The sequence below is a fragment of the Colius striatus genome, chromosome 2 (assembly GCF_028858725.1).
Source record: "Colius striatus isolate bColStr4 chromosome 2, bColStr4.1.hap1, whole genome shotgun sequence".
In the NCBI taxonomy this organism is placed as follows: Eukaryota; Metazoa; Chordata; class Aves; order Coliiformes; family Coliidae; genus Colius; species Colius striatus.
This window is the reverse complement of record NC_084760.1, coordinates 45,869,598-45,889,390: the sequence shown is the minus strand read 5'-3', so window position 1 is coordinate 45,889,390 and position 19,793 is coordinate 45,869,598.

The window sequence follows — 19,793 nt, the reverse complement described above, 5'->3', positions numbered from 1 at the left end:
CCCTGCTCAAGCAGGGTCCCCTCCATCAGGGGGCACAGGAACGTGTCCAGGCAGGTTTGGAAACCTCCCAAGAAGGAGCCTCCACACCCTCCCTGGGCAGCCTGGGCCAGGGCTCCCTCACCTCAACACCAAACAAGTTTCTCCTCCTGTGCTAGCTGAACTTCCTGTGTTCCAACTTGTGCCTGGAACTGTAGTGGCACTACACCACTACAGAAAAAGGTGTTGTGCCATTCTCTTGACATCTACTCTTTAAGTATTTATAAGTGTTGATGAGGCCTCATCCTTCTCTTCTCCAGGCTGAACAGCCCCAGGTCCCGCAGCCTTTCCTCCTCACACAGATGTTCCAGTGCCCTCAGCATCTCGGTAGCCCTGCACTGGCATCTCTCCAGCAGTTCCGTGTCTCTCTTGAGCTGAGGAGCCCAGAACTGGACACAAGACTCCAGATGAGGCCTCACCAGGGCAGAGCAGAGGGGTAGGAGAACCAATCTTCATTTGTTGCCTACACTCTCCCATTGCTTCCCAGGAACAGGGATGTGACTCATCATCTTGGTAGCCCTCATGGCTTAATGTTGATTCAGGTGAGCCTCACTGAAAGAGTTCCCAGCCAGAGGCAGGAGGACAAGTCCAGTGCTGCCTGGAGCGTCCTCTGAAGGTGGATCAGTTTGTTCCTAAGGCAAGGCTGGAGGTAGGTCAGAGCTGATGGGGGCTCTGAACAACCTGAACCCACCTTGTGCCTTTTTATGACCCGTTTTGTCTCCTTTCTCCTCTTTACATTGCTGGAAGTGACTCCTCCTTCTGCTGCATTTACAGAAAAATAGTTTCTCCTCATTTGGCACCAGGACATGCCTCCACTTCCCATACAGATCATGAAAAGCGAGCGTGGCCCTGCTGCCAGCTCCTGCTGAGTGCTGGATACATATTCACCAGGCTGGGCTGTTTGGCTGCTGAGCAAATGATCCTCATGTGAAAGGCAAGATGTCCAAACTGGGGCTCCCAGCAACCTGGTGAGCCCCTCTGCTACCACCTCTGGCTGCCACAAGCCAGGGCTGGCACAGAGATCACCCCTTGGCAGCCCCAGGGAAGAGCAAACACTCTTTTGCTTTTCCTATTAATTAATTTAAGCATTTCCTATTACAAACATTGACTTATTTCCCTGGTGAGGCCAAATCTGGAGTCCTGTGTCCACTTCTGGGCTCCCCAGCTCAAGGGAGACAGGGAACTGCTGGAGAGAGGCCAGTGCAGGGCTACCAAGATGCTGAGGGGACTGGAGCATCTGTGTGAGGAGGAAAGGCTGCAGGACCTGGGGCTGTTCAGCCTGGAGAAGGCTGAGGGTGACCTCATCAACACTTATAAATACTTAAAGAGTAGATGTCAAGAGAATGGGACAACACTTTTTTCTGTAGTGGTGTAGTGCCACTACAGTTCCAGGCAGAAGCTGGAACCCAGCAAGTGCCAGTGGCACAGGAGGAGAAACTTGTTTGGTGCTGAGGTGAGGGAGCCCTGGCCCAGGCTGCCCAGGGAGGGTGTGGAGGCTCCTTCTCGGGAGGTTTCCAAACCTGCCTGGACACGTTCCTGTGCCCCCTGATGGAGGGGAACCTGCTGAGCAGAGGGCTGGGCTAGATGAGCTCTGGAGGTCTCTTCCAACCCACACCATTCTGTGATTCTACGATGTGCCAGCACTGACTCTGGTAAAGTGGCCACAGTGCGCAAAGAAACAACCAGCTTTGCTTCTTGTCCTAGCTTTGCCATCTTGAAACTAAATTCATCCCTGCAACTTGGGGCAGGGGAGATCATACACTGCATTGCAGGGCACTCACAGAAACTTTTTATTTAACAATGGGTGAGGATAAAGTAACAAAACAATTACAGAGCTATTAAAAAGCACCCCAGAGCAAAGGCGACAGGTGCTGAATGCAGGGTGCTCTGTCCCATGTGCTGCAGGTGTCTGTAAACTCCTTGAAGGGATTGTGCTTTGCTGCAGTCACATCAAATTTGAAGATGCTGTAGAAAAATGGTTAAAAATAAGCTTTTCCTGGATGCCTTGAGTGCCACTGTCCTCATGCTCTGCCGTCCTATCCCAGGCTTTTGCCAAGTCCTGTCTCCGGCATCGGTTTGGAAATCTGAGTGTGTGGCTTTGTGGCACACAAACGCTGTTCCCCGAGTCTGGGGATTTGCTGGAGAATTACCAATGCTGCTGAAAGAGGAAGGAAATGTCAAGGTGTTTGTATTTGAAAAGCAGCTCCGCAGAGGAGTCCTGTGGGGATGCACGTGCCGGTCTCAATCAGAGGGTTTGGCCACGTTCGTCAGCGGTGGGATCGGGGCCAGCGCTTTGCATTTACATCTCTTTCAGCGTCTTTTCTTTTACTTGGCTGGCACTGTAGAGATTTCTTACAGATGAAAATGAGAAAACTATGACAAATATCCACCCCAAAGCCCAAGCAATTCAGTCTCCCCCAAGCTTTCATTTCACAGCTCACCTGTCTTTCTGGCTCTAATTTGTTCTGGGGCTTCCGGCTTCCTAGAGAAAGGGTAGGGGGAAAAAAAGAGAAGACAGCAGGCACTTAATAATAGATCAAAAATTAGATTAAGCGGTAAGACATCCCTCCCCTTCATTCTTCCTTCCCAAAAGCAACCAAAGAAATTGCAAATTGCCTTGAAAAAGGGGAGTGAAAACAGTGAAGATCAAACCTGATGTTAAGTATAGATGAGCTGTTTATATTTTATTTAATGACTGTATACTGCCACCCTTCTAGAAAAGCAACGCTTCTCCAGATGTCTGTATGTGAGTAATAAAACACTAGAGATGAATTGGAATGGGGAAGATCCAGGAAGTGCAAGGCCCCAAAGGTGGATGCAACAGGCATCCTTAGCCAGGGTTTGCTGCTCGGGGCACCTGAAGGTCTGTGCACACCCGGTGACATTGGTCATGGCTGTAGTTGGAGGTAGCTTCCAAAACCCAGGAGGATTAGAATCATAGAGTCATCATAGAGTCAGACCCTGAAGATCGTCCAAGTCTAACCATGAACCTCAAACTGCCAAACCCACCACTAAACTAAACCAAATTCCTCAGCACCTCATCTATGCATCTCTTAACAAGATGCTGTTTGTTGTCCATCTGTGTTGACTCTTTGAATCGATACTGAGCATGTTTGGTAGAGCGGTGGGGTCTCAGAGGGAAGGGAAGCCAATGGGCTTTGTGCAAGGTTCTGGCAGAAATGCTGTGAGAGAGGGAAGAGGTGAGCTCCTGTGGTGTTAGACACTGGCCAGGCTGCCCTGGAAAGAGCCTTTCAGCATGCCTCAGCCTGGGAGAATGTTCAGTCAGGGCTTGTGCTTGACGAGACACAACTTCCCTGGAAAGGAGGCTTTAGCCCTGGCACCAGGTGTTAGGCCCATCAACCCCAGGCCTGTTTTTCTTTGCTTTGAATCTTCTGGCTCATTTGGGTCTTGGTTTTGGTCGGCTACTGCTGCAGGCCAGGTGGGAGGGCAGGAGTTGGGACTTGGCATGGCCTTGGCTGCCTCACCAGCCTGTGGGGATGCTTTCATCCTACCTCATCCCAAAGGCCTCCAGAGCTGCTGTGGACCTCATGTGTATCATGAGGTCAGGTTGGGAGGATGGGCAAAAGCAAAGCTCTTGCTTTTGCACTGTGTCTGTACTGGAGACAGGACAGCAGAGGAGAGGACCTTCAGTCTCACCTGCCCCAAGGTCCTGTTTGCACCCTTAATGAATGAAATACTAAGAGGGACATGAGGCGTAGCCGATCCTCACCAGTATTGTCTTTGTACAACATGAGATAACCTATCCAGAGTCATGCCATGGGGGTGAAGACCCACATGTGCAGCTGCAGATTTTTTTCTTGCTAAATCACATTTAAATGCCAACAGTGTCTCATCACCTGTCGCTCAGTGACTGCAGCAGGGAAGAGGCTGAGGAGCCATCACAGCTGTGGGTGGTTGAAGGCATGGCAGGAAGAGAAAGTGAGCAGCAGTCCCATGCCTGGGTCTGGCATGTGGGGCTGTGAACGTTCACCAAGGGCTGCCAGAGCATGAGATGAGGCAAAAACTGCTTTGCCCATTGGGAAGCACGTGTGATTAGAATCCTTTAAGATGTTAATTTATCTTCTTTGTCACCTCCTTGGTCACCTCTGTACCTTTAGAGTTGGAGGAGAATCTGTTTCATTACTTACTGGGCTGCTGCTCTTTCTTGTTCATTCCCCAAAAGGAAAAAAAAAGGGGACAGGACAGAGCTTAGACTTAAAAAAAGCCCCAAACTTTGGAAACAAACACGTGGAGGTAGAATAAGCCTCACCAAGAAAATGTTTGTCTTCCACCTTTTTCTGAGTCTGGCTGGGAGTAAAGTGCAGGGAGAAGTTGGGGCAAGGTTTACTTTCTTTGATTTTCAAATAGATTCCAAAAGCAAAGCAGTTGGAGTTGTTAGGGGTTTTTTTAAGTTGCTTTGCCAAGTCTGAGTGGAGGAAACCAGCCGAAAACCATGCATTAGTGGACGTGGGTTGGAGGCAGGAACGCATGTATTTCATTTATTTACCTGTTTTTACTGGTGAGGCCCTGAGGTAAAACAGCAGAGCTGCTGCATGCAGGCAAAAAGAGCACTTTTACTTCTCCCCTCCAAACCCTTTTTTCCCTGGCAGCGTCAAGATCAGCACCAAGATACACGGTTGAGTCAGCAATGCAGATGCCATCAAATGTCTGTTTTATTCCAAGCATTCTCTGAGTCAGAGCAGAGAAGTGTCAGAGCCTCATATCCCGTGTCTCCTGATCTGAGTGCAGTTACCTCCAAGGAAACAAAACATGGTGAAATCCCATTATCCCACCTCTTGTGGGCACCTATAACTCACGGGCACCAGCAGCACTTGTTTTATTGCAACTCTTGCAGTAGCACGTGTAGGTTTTACTTGTTTGGTGTGGTGGATTTTTTATCCTTTTAAATCCCACATCCTGGAGCTAGAAGATGTTTTGCTTTTGTTTTTTTTTCTCATCCAGCATGTCTATACATGTACACACATCTATATGGATGCATCATCAGGACTGTTTTCTGGAGCACAAGCTGGTTTGTGTTAACCCCTGTTAGGTAGGAGCAGTGTGTACCACTGTCCTGGGTACTACTTGCTTACTCTGTGTGTTTTCCCACTGTATCTTATTCTTGGGCAGGATTAGCTTCATATGACTTTCCAACCATGTGTTTACCTCCAAAATCAGCTTAATTTCCAGACATGAAACTTTTCCTTCTTGGTTTGTTGTGGAAATCATGTGCAGAAGTGAAACCCTTTATCCCCAGAAGTTTTCTGCTTCTCCCTTGCAAGACTCTTTCATCCTCAAGTACTGGTTTTGAAGGCACAAAGCACAGCCAGCTCAGTGACAGTGTTTCCTTCTATTGTTTGATGGGGACAGCAAAGATCTGGCTGTATTGTGCCCAAGGGACAGTGTGGAGTTCTTGAAAAGACAGTTATGCCACTGTACTACTGGTAGAGGCAGACAAGGATGATTTTTCACCCAGTTTCCTCTTTTGAGGGGCTTGTTTGTTCCCTGAGGTTTTTCTACACCAGAGACTACAGAAATTGAGGGGATAAAAAAGTTTCTGCAATTCTCCATTTGTAGATTTGAGGGGAAACTAGTTGAAATCCACCACCCTAAGCTACATCATAAATCTTGCTGCAAAAATAATGAGCCTGGGCATTAATAATTAGGAGCTTGCACAATAAAGCCCTGTAATATTTCATGCATGACACAACATCTTTCAGTCCAGCTGATGCTGTGCAGAGGTCTGTATGAAAGTTCTGTGCAACCAAGTTGGAGAAGTTTTTGCTTCCATTTGTGCCTTTTGAAGGAGAAAAGAGGAAGGAAAAATCAGATTGCATCCCAAAATCGTTTGCTGAGGCTCAAGCATGAGGGGTTTTAAAGCATTCCCTATTATAAAGAGGTTTTATGTGCTGAAAGAAGACGATGAAAGTTAATAGTTATGCCTTCCCCGCTTCCCACATCTTCAAGTCACCCCTATTCAGCCATGCTGCCTCCTGTCAAACTTCTAACACAAAAAAAAAGGGAAAATCTTCTGGACTGTGACTGAACATGAGAAATGTTAGTCCCCTGGAGTTCATGTCTGTGAGGTTTGAGGGCTGGATGATAAGAGCTTTGGGCCCTGAGATGACAAATGTAACTTCCCAATTGCTTGTTCATGCTCCAGCAAAGGTGTGGTTTGGGTGTAGGTATCCCCCAGCAACAGAGCTGAGATCTTACCAGCTCTTACTTGAATATTCTTCACCTGTTGTTTTTGATGCAGTTAAAAGTAATTGGAGGGCTGGTGGTATTTTGAACACCCGTATCCACCTAGGAAATTACGACCTTGGGTTTATTCAATCAAATAATATCAAGATTAAGAGTGAAAATAGCTGAGCTTGTCACTCATAAGGAATTGTGTTGCAGCATGGGCTCAAATCCATCACCTGAAATCAGGAAAGTCTGGCAGGGTATTCTTCATTCATCAGCAAGAGGCATCACAGCGAAATCATTTAACTGTAATTCATCAGTTTACCAGGCTACTCAATTAAGTGGGGGCTGGGGAGAGGATGAAAGAAATGAACTGCCTGTTATAATGACTCTTTGGCCACCTGAGGACTTTTTTGGCTTGTTGCGCTGTTGTGTTTCTTTTTGCCTTGAAGGCCCCTCAGGAGGAGAGCCTGGACCGGCGATGCACTGCTCTTAGTGGCCCTAGGGCAGTCTTTTATGCCATATCTGCACGCTACCTGCATGCTTTCTGCTTGGGAAGCCTTGCACCATGCATTGAGCTGTGCAGGAGAGGAGGGTGGGATGCTGTCTGGTTGCAGGACACCAGCAACTGTCACATTCACAGATACAAGCGTTCACCCTGTGACTGCTAATGAGGAAATAAGCATGATATTAATAATCACTTCTGAGTGCAAAGTAGGTTGTTACCTGAGCATAGGCTGTGTTTGCTGTTGGATTTAGTTAAATCTCTCAACTCTTTGCACCTTGGCAGTAAGTTGAAGTAGGAGTGCTGGTTTCTGGGTTCTTTTCTTGCTGTCCAGGTTAGCCTTGTGACTATGAAAACTGCACAGCAATCTCATGACTGCAGAGCTTCCTGCATCAGGATGCCAAAGCAAACATTCAAATGCTACATCTCTCATCACTCTTCCAAGCCTTGTTAAAAGGAAAATGTATCACAATGGTGGTGAAAAGAGAGAGCTTAAAGAATTACAGGGATTAATAATGAGCTAGAGCTTTTCCTCTACATGGTTGGTCACTGACCTGAGCCTGACTCAACCATAGACTGAAGAAATCATGGAGAACCCTGGGTGGACATCTGCAAAAAAAAATGACCGAAGTCTTTGTGCCAGCCTGGAGTAAAGGGATAGACTTTTCAGGTCCATCCTGATATCATCATCCCTGGAGATACTGGAAAGCTGTGTAACTGAGGGGCTTGGCAGTGTGAGGTGGGTAGCTGGACTTGATCTTAAAGATCTTTTCCAACCAAAATGATTCTGTGAGTCTGTCATTGCTCAGCTCTTCCTGTGTTTTCCGTGGTTTGACCCCAGACTCATTGGTGAAGCAGTTTTGGAGCTTGATGCAACCTCTGAGTCTGCTATGAGTGGTCCTATCTAGCACCAGCTGCCCTGAGGCCTTGGCAGTGTCGTTCCAGTGGTGGCTGATGCAGCCCTTCTTCATCAGTCTTGCAGAAAGAAGCAGGGCTAGAGGCTTCTTTAGGAATGTGGTATTTCAGACATTTGCCTGTTCCTGAGTATGTAAAAATTACTGATTTTTCTGAGTGGCTACACCTAAATCTTGAGGCTGCTTCACTGCTTGTAGCTCAGTGCTTGGGATCTCTGCTCAGATCCATGAGGACACTCCCTTGTTTTGCCCTTCTGATCAACACCGTGTTGTTTTCTTGGAAGATGAGACAGTCTCATCCACATTTCTTATCACCCCATATGTATGGATGTTTGCACCACGCCAATAACTTCTGAACTCGTCAACCTGTTTCAGTCAAGCCTGACAAAGAGACACAGGTCTGCAAAGGTAATTAAGGTTGCATAAGTTCTTAAAAAACAGGCAGTCAGGCACGAGAGATAGCCCAGGTACTTACTGAGCCTCGGGGAGAGGTGCAGCTCCAGCTTGTGTGAGTGGATACCAGACAGTCTCCATGAGAGAGAGATCTTCCAGCTTTTTCAGTCATGAGATCTATCAGCTGGAGCCAGAGCATTGCCCTTTTGTTGCCCTGGTAGATCCGAGGCCCATGGGTGATAGTCTCTATTTGCAGTAAAATGCTTTCTCAGTTTAAATGCAGTGGTGGTTTTGGCAAAACTAGCCTAAGCAGAAACTGGTTGGTGCTGGGGAAGTCTTCATCTCAGTGGGAGGTGTAGCTGCTTGCCTGCTTTCTGTAGAAACACTGCAAAAAGACTTCAGCAGGTCCAAAGTCTCCAAGTCATGAACATTTCCTTCTAGCTGGGTTTCTCCTGTTGACTTCTCTCAAAAAAAAGCAAAAGAAAAGGAGAATGCGTTTGATTTTAAGAACAAAATACCTTGAAGGAGATAAAGCAAAGGGAACATACTCTTTATCTTGCTATCCCTTGAAAACACACACACACACACACACACATATTACACATGTATGTAGCTAGACCACTTCTCCTTGTGTAACATGGGAGAGCTAAACTGAAAAGGAAAACAGTACAAGTTAGGATGAAAGGGGGGAAAAAGAAAAGAAAAGAGGATGAGTCAGCTCTGCTCCTCCCTGTCTGAATCAGGGAAGCCTGGCTGGTGCTCATGACAGTTTTTTCTTCAAAAAAAGATAATGCATCAGATTGATGACAGCCTATAAGATCTACTGCGAGGGGTATGAAAATTGCTGGTAGGTACTTGAATGTCACCGACTGCAGAGAATGAATTGTAGGTTGAGTCGCAACAATTTCCCTAAAGCTGTGTATATTAACATACAAATACCAAGGAAGTCCAATCTTTGAATTTTTATCTGCTTCAGCTTGAGAGTCAAATAGGCACATTACAGAAGTGTCATCCATTTGAATCAATTGTTGCCGCTGCATTTGTGGGAAGGATGCATCTGGGTTTATTGATAACATTATTGAGGTGCTTAGAGACACAAGTGTGTTGGGTTTATTCTCCCTTTAGTAACTTATTCTTGTTTCTGGCATTTTGTGGAAATAGTTTGGTTTTTTTTTCAGTTCCAGGCTTCTCTGAAGGTCTCTGCTGAGCAGAGCACTAGTGAAGGAGATGCTCTGTATGTCTGTATCATCTTTCCTCCAGCAGTTTGTTATAAACCTGGCTTTAAAACAAAAAAAAAGCCAAGGTAGTTTTGTTTGCTGGAGGGAACACTGCGATGGAGAAGAAAACGTAGGAATTGTGATTTACCAGCCTTCGAGTGAGGAGGCTCAACTGCCTTTTTTTTTTCCCCGCTTAGTTAAACCGCATCAGCTGAAATGCAAGTTAGTGGCCAAAGCTTCCTGTTACCTCCATCACTTCACCCATTTTACTTCCTCTGCTGCTCTGTGGATCCCTGTCTGTGCAGAGAAGATACAAAATCAGCCTTACATCCATTTGAGAAGTAACTTATCGATCAGGTTTCAGGTTTGGGAGCAAACATGTCAGGTTGCAGGTGTCTCCTGTTGTCAAATGCAAGGGACATTCTGACTAGTGAAGGCACTATGTGGCTGGGAGCCCTGAATTTCTGCCTTGTGCTTGGCTGGTTTTTAAAATTGCCTTTTAGGAGCTGTGGCCAACGATTTCACCATTTTGCCTTTGTTCCCATCTTTACAAACAGTTCCTGCACCTAAGGAGGTGGTTGTGAGGATTAGTCATTGGTTTTAAAGCTCTTTGAAGATGGCAAGTGGTGTATAACAACTCAATGTTTATTAATGGCATGGCTTAATATGATTAGAATTTTTTACAGCTGAGTTCAGATATGCCAGGACAGGGCCTCAGCAAGTTGAAATAGGCATTGCTTCATTGATCTCATCCCAGCTGCGCTGCCTGATGACACCTGATTATCTGGCCCATCATACCTGATCTGTGGGATGCGGCAGGGAGCCCTCCCTCTTGTTATTCCTCTAGCAAGTTCTCCTTCCGCTGGCCTCCTGCCACAGCATACGCCAAGTTGAAATCTGGTTCTGTGTTTTTGGCTTCGTTCCCTCTAAATGTTTTCAATTTTGTTGGCTTTAACTGATCCCAGTGGCATCTTTTTATGATGCGCTTTATTCATCTTCTTCTACTGCTTCAAGCGCAGTAACACTCCTAAAGTTCAGCCTATATTTAATTACAAAAAAGCCCCAACAAGGCAAAGGGTAGTATTGTTCTGTCATTGGTAGGAGGAAGGGAGGATTTGTCTTAATTTGATTGAATTTAAAACTCAACATAGTGGTACATAGTGGTTTTAGTGGAACATTGGTGTAATTGGAAGGGCAAATCACTGTTTGTTCTTGCTCTGTTGGGAGCCACCATTAGTATTGATTAAACACAAGTATTGCCATCTGTTAGATGATCTCAAAGCACTTCAGGACGGGTGAATGAAGATGGAGAATGTCATTAGTTCCTCTACTGATAAGGAAGCTGAAGCAACTTTCTTTGGCTCAGATTGAGACAAAGATTACCAGGGACAAAACCTCCTGATTTGTAGCAGCGTTTGTAGATCAAATCCCTCCCCATACCTGGTGGAGTGATCTCCATATTTATTCCTTGGTTTTCTGCAGTTGATGAGATTTCAAACTGATGTAGTGTTGTCAGCCTGTGAGTTTCTGCAGAGCAGGCATGATTTTATAGGGTGAGAGAGAAAGGATGGAGGACAGAGTGTGTGTTTGAGGTTGTATAGGAGCACAGTCCTCACTTCCACTAGATGCAAGCAGCTTGCATCCATCTCTGCTGAGGACTGCAGTCTTACTGCTTGGTTTCTGTCAAAGTCATTCTGTTGTTAAGGAGAGCTATGAGTAATAAGCAAATTAAAGAAGGCAGCATTTGCACACTTGTCACCCAACACTGAATGCATGGGTTTGCATTCGGGGAAAAAACAGAAGAGAAATCACCTTCTTTGGCAGGGGTAGGTTTCCATGAGCTCCTTGAACTGTCATGCCCTGCAATCTTGCCATCACCAGTGTCAACACAAGACACTGCAAATGCAACTGCCCACTAAAGTTCACAGGACTGCAATGAGTACAGTTTGCCTCAAAACCACACCTGTGAATATACATTCGCAAACATTTTAGGCAGGACTACAATTAGCAGAAGCAGTCCTGCTCCCGACTGCCCACTTTTGCTCACCGATGATGCTCTTCCTCCGACCTGATGTTAGTGTTGCTAACAATATGGGCATGGCTGCACAGACAACTGAACTGCAGAAGTAAGCTGGGTTAAAAGAAGACGTTTAATGAAGTAGTTTTTGCCACATTTGTTTTACTTGAGCGTCAGTTCTCCCTTTGTGTGAAAATAGAAATTAACTTTGTTTCAAGTTCTGAAAACCTGAACACATGCTGAATAGATAGAAAATGGTTCTATTTATAGGCTGCAGAATTCCTTTGTAGAATGAAACATTTTGTTTTAATTTACACTATGTATTCAGCACATTGAGGTTAATTTTATTTAAGTCCAGGTTTTACGTGCCGTTTTCCTGCATTCTAATTGGGTTTTTTTACATTTGTGACATAAATCCTAAGTGCAATTAAAGAGTCAGGTTAGTCATTAAGAAATTTCATTTACCATTTTTAACATAAAAACGTGTCAACTTGCATAGTTTATTAATTTTTACAGATGCCCAACTGTGAAAACAGGACAGCTTTCAGTTTAGCCAAAGGCCTGATTTATGGAGGAATCGGCTTTTGTTGTTCTTCACTAGCGAAAGTCGACTTTTCAGTAAGAATAAAAAGACAAAAAAATATAAAGCAAGACAGTTTCAATCAATCACTTAGAACTGAAATATTGCGCTCTCTGTTTTGCATCAATAAATCCTGGAGTCACGGGAGAAAAGGTAGGATGGGTTAAGAAGGATTGGCAGGCAAGTTAGCAAGTTCCTCAAGGACTGATGTCAAGAGTAGTGTTGATCAATGTATGAACTGATGATCTAGCAGAAATGAATGGGATTTGGAGATGTCATCAAAAGAGGAAAAACAGGGTATCCCATGCAAAGAATTAATTATATGGGGACTATTTGCCTGTGAGCAAATGTAAGCTTTGATAGAAAGTTGAGGTTTCTACGTTGGCGTTGGAAAGTAGTAATCAGTCACAGGGTAATTCTGATGTCCCAGTGACAAAGGTACATACTGGGATCACATTTGTCAACCAAGTTATTTCCACTAGCAACGAGGAAAATGTGAATGCCACCACAACAGGTTTTAGCGAGGCATTGTGTAAAATGTACTATGCGTTTCTCGTCCATGTAGGGGAAAGAGACTGATTTCAACTGTAAAAGGTGCAGGGGAGGGTGTCTGCTAGAAATGATCTGGAGAAGAGAGAAGCCTGTTCATAGAACGATTAAGGGAGCCTGGATGGTAAGCCAGTGACAAAAAAAAAGGCAGAGGAAAATGATATTCCTTCTCTATAAATACACTAGTGTAAATACCAGAGAGGGAGAAGAGTTATTTAAGTTAAATGACAATTCTGGCACAAGAACAAATGGCTCTGGATAAGTTTAGACTGGAAATGAGCAGAATGGCTTCAAACCAAGAGAGGTTCTTGAAGAGACTTCTAATGGGAATTGTGTAACAGGGGCTAAAAACCTGATTACTCTGAAGATGGAGCCTGATAAATGTATTATTGGGATTACACAATGTGGTTGAGTTCGGTATTAAGGGATCAAACTCAGGATTTCCAGTCCTGTGCTTTTGCAAATGCACTTAAGAATCCTGCAGGTATGAGAAAAAAACATAGAAGGTTTTTGTTTTAGGAAATATTTTCGTAATGATTCAGCTCGTAGTTGGTTTCTCTTTCTAATGCACTAATAACTGAATTGAGTGAACAGTGGAAAGAAGGAATTAACCTTTCTGCGGTGGGAAAGAGCAGCAGCTGGCAACTGTTTCCCCATTTTAGTGGTTGATTTTGGCAGCAGGCCTGTACTGCTTAAATATTTATATTTTTTTACATTTATATAATTTTGGTGCATTATAATAAAGATTGGCCTTGAAATAGCTTGTGCTTAAAATGATGACAAATATTTATTCTTATTTAACTTTACAGTGATGTTTTTTACAAAACCTGCAGCACTTCATGCACACTAGAGTTTGTTATCCATCTCACCGCTCTCTGTATCGATCCCTGTTTTCCCCTTTTACTCATAGTCTCCAGATTTCTTGTTGCTTTGCTAAAATCCCAATAAATAAGACTGACTGTCTGTTTGTCTGAAGAAACCGGTTATTTTATCAAAGATGAGTGCCAAGCTATTTTAGCACAATGTTGCTTTGATCTCACGGTGCACTTTACGCTCTGTATTTCCATGCCTTTCATGTTTTGATTCAGACTCTGTTCACAAGTCTTGTCTGCAATTGACAGCAGCGGCTCCCCCAAGTGCTGCCATCTTGAGCCCATTCTCCTTAAGCAGAGAAATTCTGTGCAGAGGTCTCTGCAATTTGGGAGAGATGCTGGTTGAAGGAGGCTGGTATTGATAACAATGCTGGATGGTTACGTGAGGACATCAGACACTCATATTGGCACTTTCAAACACGAGCTATGGGATGAAGAGGTTTGTTCTAGCACTGCTAAGATTTTAATGCAAAGATTTTTGAATTTTAGTTGTGGGATTGTGTAGACAGGGTGCCCAGGGCAGCAGTGGAGTCCCCAACCCTACAGGGATCCCAAAGCTGTGTAGCTGTGGCACTGAGGGACATGGCTTAGTGGTGTCTGTTGCCATGCTGGGGAACAGTCAGACTCGAGGAGCTGAAAGAATCTTTTCCAAGCTGAATGATTCTCTGTGTGATTCTGTGTGACTTGTTAGGAGTTCTTGCTAGTTGACTTGACATTTTGTCGGCCCAGAACAGAGTGCACAGAGCTGTGCAGTTGACTTTCCCCTGGCTGGAGAAATTGCAGGCAGACTTTCTTGCAGCTGACCCTGCCTCTGCCCCTACCTTCAACACTCTCCCTGTTACTCAACAGCAAGGCTGCGTCTGTATTCAGTCTGGGGGCTTGACCATGACTATCTCCAATCTCTATCATGTCCTCATTGCTTCTTTACGTGTGCTTTTCAGTTGTCTCCTCTATCCGAGATACAAATGGCAGATGGCTTTTCTTCTTTGTTTTCAAGGTCATCTTGTTGGAGCCTTTCAGCCATTCAGCCCCATCGGCTTCACAAACTAGTTCCCTTAATTACCCCAGCTTTTCTTTTTGAAACTGAAAACCTCACAGACCTGCTTTTATTTTGCTTAAACTGAACCCATCTGTGGAAAATAGGCTCAAATTGAGTGATCACAAGCAGCTTTTATTACAGCATCTTCACTCGCTGCCTCTTGTTTGCTCAGCGCCTATTTTGTAGAGAAGTCTGTTGGCTACTACTTCCCGGACTTACAGGGCCCTGCTGTTAGTATTTGTTCTTCCTTCTGTATCTGGAATTAAAGACTCTCTTATCAGCCAGTTCCTAGGAGTATTTCTTTCTAGTCATTTTTAAAAGCTCTCTGCACACATCCAACGGTGGGGTCTCCAGCAGACTTCTAACACAATCCCAGCAGACAGCCTCTTACAGTCTTTTCCCAAAGTGACTTTAATCCAGAACGATTGTTTTATGCATGCTATCGCTTTGGATTTCTAGCAAACCAGATGATTCACTCAGTTCACAGAAAGAATGGTGGAGCAATGTCCCAGAAGATTATTTAAACAGTTCTGGAAGTGGACTTGGTGTTATGTGGGCAGTGTGCGTACTCAGGTCATATTCAGTGTGCAGGCTTTGGTTTGGGGCTTTGAGGGTGGGGGTTTTTTTCTTAACCACCCATGTACATGTTTACTGTCCTTCTTTACTATATGATGACTGTAATTTCTAACAGATTGGTTTTCTGACATGTAGGAAGAATTATCCCTGGTTTACATTCTGGTAACTGAACTCGGAGACAAATGAAGCAGCTGGCTTAAGCACACAGGTCTCTCTGAGAGAAGTCTGTGTTCCCCGATTCTCCTGTCTTCTCAAGCACTCTCAGCAATCTGGCAGGTTGTCAAGGCCCCTCAAATTGTGTGGACTCAAGGCTGAGCTGAAGTGCTGGAAACTCACAGCCTTGCGTCTGGTAGTCTGGTGCAACAAAGCACACGCTTAAAACGATGCTTTTGTACTTCACCGAACTGCTTGTTTTGCAGTCACTTTTAATTTAAGTTTAGACAGTGCTGAATGCTTAATTAAAAAAAGAAGTGCTTCTGGTAGACAAGAGTGGAATGCCCAAGCATCACTGCAGTTACAGTCTGTAGGTGTTTTGGGATCATGTTATATACAGACGAAACGATTACTTCAACTCCTGATTAAATATCATTCAAATTATGGAATATTTAGTAGAACAGAATAAGCTGTTGCTTGCCAACCTTTTCATGCCAGTGGTTACCAGATGCATCTGTATTTATAACCCTACCATCTGTTCCAGGGTGGAGTCTGGGGGCAGTCTAGGTATTTGGATGTGTCTTCTTTCTTGAGCGTCTCTGGAAAACTTCAAAGCATCTGTTCTAACATGCAGGGGAAGCATGGTTAGCTGTAATGCTCAAGGAATTTAAGGGAGTTTGACAGAAATGCAGCCGTTTCCTTAGTGGAGCAGGGCTCTGAAGAGGAAAGAGCCTTACAGCGCTGTAACTCCGTGCTATTACTCCATCATCACCAAGATCCACTCAGAGTTTTGCTTGGCTGTTACCAGACTGGGTTGCTGTTTCCTGCTTTGGATCGCCTCTGTCTTAATGGTCACTGAAATTTCTAGTAGTGTTGCAATGTGGAAGTCTCTCAGTGGGAGAGTTTTTTATTATTTCTGTAGGTGATTTTTCTTTTTATGCTGACTTTTTTTTTAAGAGTGACAGAGCTAAGATGAGCCCAAGAAAGAAACAAAACAGATGCATCTACTCTCTCTACTGTCCCTCCTGCAAGGGTCCGGGTGTGGATGGGAGAGCAATGACACTCTGTAGCATTGAGGAAATAGCTCGGCCAGTTTAGTTTCTTTGCCATGAAGGCACTCAAGTAGTGGCTTGTGTGCAACATCTCTCTTTTCTTGGGGTACCACTGTCGTGAAGACTGCTGGTGGTAATAGCTTGCTGTTAATGAAGTTTGTTAGGCTTGATAGACACACACAAAATGACTCTGCGTGGCTCAATGCATTTCATGTTTTAGGTAACTATAAAAATGCAAAGGAACTGAGGGCCAGGTTCCCAGAACTGCTGTGGAGTTGCTGAGTGGTTATAAAGGCAAGGAGAGGAAAACCTGCTTTATCTTTCCTCATTCGCACTTGGTCTAACTCCACCAGAGCCAGGAGTGAGTTGTCAGACTGCAGTTGGTTTGCTAGTCGTTTTGGAATTGAAGAAAACAACATTTTGGTCAACAAACTACTTGTGAAAAATATTCACCCAGTGCTAGTAAACAGCCTTCAGTTGCTAATGGCCTGGAAGATACTGGGGGAGGAGAGGAAGATATGTCTCACTCTCCCCATCCTCTGAGCCACCTGGTCTCTCATGGTTTATTAGTAACCACTGTCCTAATCTCTCATCATTTACTTCATTTCTGTCAAAATAGGAAAATTACTTTTTTAGGCATTGTGCTCATGAAGAAAATAACATAGTGTATTTATTTGTCATTTTATAAACAAAGTGTAATACAGTCATTTAATTAATCTAGAACATTTATTGTTAATCAAATGTGTGGCAGTACAACTCGACATACTCTGAGTGTGAGCCATAATATTCCACCTTAAACAAAACCTTCTATGACATTTTTTTGCCTCATGATTTTTCTTTCCAACAACTAGTAAAATAAGAAGTGCTAACTGTGCCTTCATGAACAAGGGAACGGGCATTATTTCCCTCACCCAATTTTCCTGCCAGGCAGTGTCCTCCAGCATCCCAGCATCTTGCCAGAAGCTTTCACTGTTTTTATAAACTTACTCTATTCTGCCATCAGGAGCTGGTTCCCCTGTGTAGGATGCTGATAGCTCCTTCTGTTTGCTGTTTGGATCCCAGCTGAGGCTGCACTGGGTCTAGACTCAAATTAGCATTTGGGAAGGAAAAGTCTTTACGTCCATGTGTCCTTTCTTATGCTAACTTTTCCTTTCCCAACATACACATTGCCAGTGAGTGTTTCATTTCATGCTCTAGCCCTTGCAATGCTTTATGGCCAGCAGCAGGGTGTATCGTTACAATACTTCTTGTGCCCATGGGGTCTTCAGAGTGCTTTATTGAAATGTACAGAGATGCCTTCACCTACCATTGAAATGCAGCTATTTTTGCTTGCAAAGCATGGCAGCTGCTTTAACAGCAGGAGGAGGACCAAGCCACTGCTTTTATGACATAAAGTAAGAAGAGGGAAAAAAAAATCCATATCCATTAACAACTGCAGGAAGAATGTAAATTGTCAGAATGTAATTTCCTAAACTGGAACTTGGCCAGCATTCCAGATGAACATTTCCTCTCTTGAGAAGCATGCCATGGGATACCTGATGGCTGAAAACAGTCAAGAGTCTCATCAGGATTAAAGATTGAGCTTTGCTATGTAGTTCCTCCATAGTGGCTGAGAGATGTATATTATCTATTTAGCACCCTGGGGCTAAAAAGTCACCAAATCCTATGAAATCTGATAGGAGTGTCTGAGGTTAAGAGTGTGGTCTAGAAAACATTCCATGAATCTTGTAAAATCCACAGATGATCTGGCCTTGATGCTATCTCCCATGGAAGGGAAGTGAAAAGAGGTTAAAAAAGATGTACCAAATGGACTGCAGCAGGGAAAAGATGAAAGTTTAGAGTCCTCCCCTTAGACTGTGGTTCCCTTGACGAGTGATGGATGTTTTTCTGGGGTTTATTTTAGGCAGTGGAAGCGTGCCATGGAAATGTGCATTAGCTGGTTCTAAAACTCCTTAATACCTGCTTGAAATGACTCAATGTAGTTTATAGCAGGGTAGAGGCACCAGTAGGTTGGATGTGAGAAATGCTTACAAGTGAGACGAAGAAGAGGGAATTTGGTGTGGGTAAGGAAAAGAGGTAAAATGGGAACCACTTGAGTAGCAGAAAGGAGGACACAAAGGTGTGATGGCATTCACTGTATTCAGTTGCAGCTGCCAACTGTAGAGCTACTTAAAAGGTAACAGAAGGTAGGTTCCCAGCTTGAAATCATACAGAGGTGTCTAAATTCTTCTGTGAGCTGTAGGACTCATGGAGCTAGTTTTTCTTAGATTTTGTCTTTTCCCTGTAGCTTTTTACTGCCACCATTTCTTCTGACTTCTAGGCTGTGTGCAGTAAGTCTGTGCAACTCATTTTCCTCTTTGAACTATTATTTGTCATAGGTTATAGACCCAGCCCATTAGGATGCACTACTGATGTGAAAATCTTGGTCGTGTTCTTGAATACTGTATAAAAGAAAACAAAAGCCCAGATAGCAGAAAGGGTGGGAAACGAAGATATTTGAAAACAGTATTTTTTTCTGCTGGGTTATACAGAAGGCAGTTGAGCAGTGGATATTTTGCTTGGTGGAAGGGAATCTGAAAACTCCCCTTTAATACTGGTCTCCTATTGCATTAGGATGGGAAGGCTAAGTACACAGAGAAGGGGATTAAATCAGAAGACATCTTCATCAATATAATGTCTAATATCTTCGGTAGTGCTTTCTCAAAGAAAGGCTTGCCAGACAGCTGCTGATCCTGAAAGCTTGTTTTCTTTGGGGAGCTAGAAGAACTGTTCTCCTGGGGTGCATCCTGAAGTGCATGTTCCTCGTTTGTATTTCTTCTTCAGCAGGGTCCTGAAGGGAGTTCATTATCTCCCCATTTCCTCGTGTAAAGCTCCAGGAAGAGCAGAGTGGTATAATAAAACCTCAAGCCGTGGTGGAGTAGGAACAGATAATGTGTGCTAGGACAACGTAGGAGTTAATTTTGTCTTTGTGCTGGGCGATGCAATCGTAATCTGGTTTGTTTCTTTTTTTTTTTTTTCCTGAAAATATATGTATTGTTTCTTACAGCCTTTGAACCTGTAGTACCTATTTCTGCCCTTTGGTACTGCACGTTCCCTGCTTGTGAGATTGGATTTTGTATTATTTATCAAAGGGTAGACCTGTGCCCCCTCCTTACCCCCCCTTCCATTTTTTCATCTCAGTAGAAAAGTCAGTTTCTGCTTGCATTCTTAACATGTGTGTAAGTGACTGTTAAAAAGTGCAGAGTGGTGGAAAAGTGCTTTCTTGCAATTTTGAAGTCTTCATGTTTTATTAAAGCTCAGATTCCTGGAGCTTTGTGGCCAGAGACACACTATAGTTGCCACCCTCTCTGCTCTTACGTAGACAAACCCCCATTTCTTCCTGAGAAAACTCCCTAGTCCCCCCCAAAATTGTCAGTTTGTGTGCTTTGGGGTAAGAAAGATTTGAATGCCATAGATATGAATGCATTCCACGGGGCCTTTAAAATACAGAACTGCAGTTAGAATGCGTAAAGCAATGAAGCAGACTACTGAACCTGCTAAATTGGCTTTGTTGTGACAAGATGCTGGCATCAGAACCTGCTTTCCTCCCCCCCCCCCCCCTTTTTATTTCCACATTGCTTTCCCCTCCCTACTTTTTGCTTCAACTACCATCTGTTGCATGGTATGTTCAATACTCGTTGCCCTGAATTTTATATAGCTGCAGT